The sequence below is a fragment of the Odontomachus brunneus genome, unplaced genomic scaffold, assembly GCF_010583005.1.
Source record: "Odontomachus brunneus isolate Ranch 3 - 2012 unplaced genomic scaffold, Obru_v1 Obru_scaffold_237, whole genome shotgun sequence".
Taxonomy (NCBI): Eukaryota; Metazoa; Arthropoda; class Insecta; order Hymenoptera; family Formicidae; genus Odontomachus; species Odontomachus brunneus.
Window position 1 is genome coordinate 179,041 of NW_022639687.1, and position 3,366 is coordinate 182,406.

The window sequence follows — 3,366 nt, forward strand, 5'->3', positions numbered from 1 at the left end:
TTTAACTATTTCTTGTATTATACATTCGAGATTTACAGAATTATTTGAACATGTTCTTTTCCAATTTGAAACGCAAAGGATATTCCATGTGAATAAATTTGTTTTTACATAATTATTATAAGATAATGTATATATAATAAAATTATCATAAGATAACACACATATACGTACATGTAAATACATAAAAATGCATACAAATATACATTGTTTAATAAATTTAAGAATATACAATTACAAAGCTTATCCTAATATTTTACTACATATTTTTGACTAGATATAATAATTATAAATAATTATTAATCTTCCTTTTAAAAAGAGCACATTAAAATTCTAACAAGTTAGAATTGATGGGTGCTGCAGAATTGATGTAGAATTAACTGAGTAATATTTTTGTCATTTGATTTAAATAAAATTTCTAAATAAAATAAGATGAAAAAGGGGGTAAAGGTGCGTCATTATGACAATTTTCTTCACTTTCTGGCATGAAAGTGATATTGTTTGACATGACATCATTAATATCATTTGGCTCGTTAGACATGACATTAATATTAGCGTAATTATTTTGTATTTGTGCAGGATCTGAATTACTATTGCTCTGCATGTGTTCGTATTGCTTCAGATTGTCTAATTGTGACTCTTACTGAAGATAATTAGTGTCTAATTGCGGACTAAAGGTGTAATCGGTTAGAAGTGAAAATGGCTCTGAATGAAAACTTTGCTATTGTTGACAATTGTAGGATGCACTCGACAAGACGTATAAGCGTTGCGGTTGTGTTGCGGTTGCACTAGAATAATTTTGTTGCTTGAATTGTTGCTGATCATTGCTGATTGTTGCTGATTGTTGCTGATTGCTGCTGATTGCTGCTGATTGTTGCTAATTGTTGCTGATTGTTGCTGATTGTTGCTGATTCCATGACTTGGTGTTGCAGATAAATTGTGCTGATAACTGTACTGCAATATATCCTGCGATATGTTGCTAGGATATGCACAAGACGGATTGGTTTGCACGTTGAAATTATTCAAAATCAACGATGATTTCGGGCTATTTGTAATTATATTGAAAGTATCATTGCAGACAGATGTACTACTTGAACAGCCTGCGAGCTCAGTTTGGTCACTGGGCATAAACGATATGACGTCGCATTTGTTGTCTTTTTTGTTTCATCCGCCGATTTTGAAACCACACTTTTTGTTTTTCTGTGAGATTGAGTGGTGCCGATATTTGAATGCGTCGCGCCCTGCAAAGATATCGTCCACTTTGGAATTCTTTTTCCAAATGCATTAATTGGGTGCTGGTATAAGCCGTTCTGGTACGTGTCACCTTGGTTGGTTTTTTCTCGTTTGCTGAAATTAAAAGTTTATAATGTAAACAGAACAGTTTATGAAGGATTTGGTATTTTGCACTTCTAATGGAAATAAAGATCATAGTTGATAATTTTTTCTAAATTGCAATTTGAGAAATATAAGTAATTGTCTCACATTATATATGTGTGTGCAAGCTGTTGTGACTAAACAATTGATCTTATATTCCACTTCTATATACACGAATTATTTGTTTATAATATTTAAAATATACATAATTTAGAAATAGCTTTTTTAGATTTTTATTGGTTTCCTTAAGTATTTATATCATTAGGAATCACTAGGAACAGCCCATTAGCAGTTAGGCTTTCTGCTTTTCAGCGGCGGCGTTAGTGATTCATAGGTAGCGATAAGCAATAAATTATGGTCTACGGCGACTCTAAAATTTCTGAAATATGACGTCACAAGGAAAACTCTGCGTCGTTTGACAAAAGGAGCCGGGCTATGCTATTATTTTGCCGGATTGTGTTTAAGGAAAATAACGTCACTGAGAAAAAAGAAATATTTTTGACCCAAATAAAATTATAGCTATTTTTGACTCCGACTATATTTTTTGTTTATGAGAATATTAGTAGCAACATGTATATAAGGTTATTATTACTAACTTTATGGCAGACTTTAACAAAAAAGTAGTTTTCTTGACCATAATTTGTAAGTAATTATTTCTCTATATGATTGTAGTTACAAATATCATATATTTTCCTCTTAGTGTGTGTGTTTAAGGAGAATTTAAAAAATATTTTTTTCATACTCAAATATGTTATGTAAAATATTCAGCATATAATTAACTCTTTCGAAAGTCTTAAAATGAATTTAGAGTTTTGCTAATTTTATTTTCTATGTAAACCATTTCGAAAAGACAAAACCGTGTTAATCAAGTTAGTATTATTGGATTAAAACTATCTCTGCTGATTATTAAACGCCGATGTTTTTTGTATACAAGCGTGTTCAGTAAGCCAAATTTTTTCGCGCTTACTTTTATCCGATTTTAATCACCAATGGATAATTTTCATTTATAAATCCAGCGATAGGTCCATTTAATCCAATAACACGGTATAGATGTTTGGGCTTTTGTGAAGCGTTCAGCAGGTATATCGCGGTATTCTTGTGAGCTGATGGGTTTCCCGCTGCGCGACCCTCGACAACACCTTCCCCACCGTCGTCATCGCATTTTGTTTCACACGTTTCAAACTTTTCATCGTTTCATTAGACGATCGATAAGAAAATAACGGTGCCTATGTTTAAACTATATTTATTAATTTTCAGCGTTATAAAAATTTATATCCGTCAGATAATATTTTTATTACGAAAATGATTTTTCTTCCCCTTCAGTCACACACTAGAGAGTTCAAGAAATGAAATTGGAAATGTCTATCGATACGGGACAAAGTAATAATCCGCAACTTTTCAATCACAATAATACTCTGTTATTAAATGAATTGGAAATATTCGATCACTTCAGTACAGTTTTACGTACGTGTACAAATTAGTTTTTAAAATGAGTACTGGCAAATACAAAGAAAAAAAATGCTATCTTATAATTTGTGCGAAATTAAATTGGCCAGACGAGATAAGCCGGTTCGTCAAATTCAATTGAGTATGACGGGGATGCTGACGGGGTCGATGACGAACTCGAACAATGTCGATAATGCGGAGACGATTGTCACTAACATAATCACGCTATCCTTTTCGGATTTCTTGTATATACAGAATTTACATGTGTGTTTCTTTGCTTTACCATATCCGAGTCGAAATTTTGATGCTACTTTGACGTTCTGAAAGATAGTTCGTGCCTGCTTAGAGGTTTAGCTTAAGTAAAACCTACTTTGACGATATTGATATTCATTAACTTTTCTTTTGAATCTTTAACTCTACCTTGTCAAAATTTTGACGCTACTTTGACGCTCTTAAAAATAGTTTGAGCCTACTTAGATAATCTATAACTTAGGTGAAACCTATTTTGACGATATTGACACTCATTTTCGAATCGAAATTTTACCTATG